This window comes from Hevea brasiliensis, chromosome 18 (assembly GCF_030052815.1).
Source record: "Hevea brasiliensis isolate MT/VB/25A 57/8 chromosome 18, ASM3005281v1, whole genome shotgun sequence".
NCBI classification, from domain to species: Eukaryota; Viridiplantae; Streptophyta; class Magnoliopsida; order Malpighiales; family Euphorbiaceae; genus Hevea; species Hevea brasiliensis.
In genome coordinates, this window is record NC_079510.1 from 35015056 (window position 1) to 35016314 (window position 1259).

Genomic DNA, 1259 nt, shown 5'->3' on the forward strand with positions numbered 1-1259 from the left:
CATTTAATCTTGAGGCAGCCTGCTATCAATTCACTTTGGTCAATTGTTTCACCAAGTTTTGGTCAGTTTTTGGCCATGGTTCCTTAATGAAAATTGTGCTCTTTTATGTCTATTTTCATCTTCAATTGGTGGCATACCAATTGGACTTGTGAAATTTGAGTTTTGGTCCTTCAAAGTGGGTTTGGTCATCTTGCCAAGAAGATGACCATTGACCTACGAATTTAGCTAAATTTTCCACCATTCCCATACAATTTATTTGGTCCTAATTGATCATTATTTCATTTCACAATAGGTCAAATATGCCATTTATGCATTTCTCCAATTTTTGGTTCATAAACCCTTGCATTGAAACCCTAAACTCACTAACTCTTGCATTTAACCATAACTAGTGCACTTAACCTTAACCATTCAACTAATCAAAGCTTTTAAACTCATTCTAATGCATCAATTTCATGTAAATCATACTCCTATCAAGCTGCCCAAATTTCAGTTTGGTCCCTCACAATTTTTTTCTTTTTCATTTCTTTAATTTCTAGTTAATTAGGCTAATAACACAACTAATTCAACAAAAGAAATCAAAGTTAATCTACTAACCTTAGTGCAGAATTTCTTTCCTTCAAACTTCTTCCTTTCTTCTTTTTTTTTGTTGTCAAGTCCTCTATCAAGGCTTGAAATCAAGGTTTAATATTGGAGGTTTAACTTTCTATAGTGGAATTAGGGATTTGATCAAGCTCAAAATGAGCTTTAATGGAGGTTTTGGGTGAGGGAGAGGGAAGATTAGGGTGAGGCGGCAACTTAATGGAAAGAAGACCAAATAATATTTTTTTTTCATTTCTTTTCTTTATTTATTTTAGTTGATGGAAGACCACAAAATCCCATTTAATTAATTCAATTTATTAATTTAGTTATGACATCATGCATGATGTCATAACTTTTGACTTTTTTCATTTTCATCTCTTTTTCTTTTTTTTTTTTCTATTTATTTTTCTATTAGTTCTTTAATTTAATTCTCGATTCCAAAATTTTCTTTTCTCCGATTTTATTTGACAGTTAGGTCAGGAGTCAGCTCTCGGGGTCAATTGACCAAATTGCCCCTCGCCGGTTCATCCCGGTTTGCAAATAATCCAATATTTCTTCCGCTCACGACCTAATTATTTGGTGACTTAACGATTCTTTTTCGTGATTTTCTCTTTTCCACTTTGTGTTCATAAGGGTCCTAAGGACCGCAGCGTCACTACTTTTACGGTTGAAATTTGAGT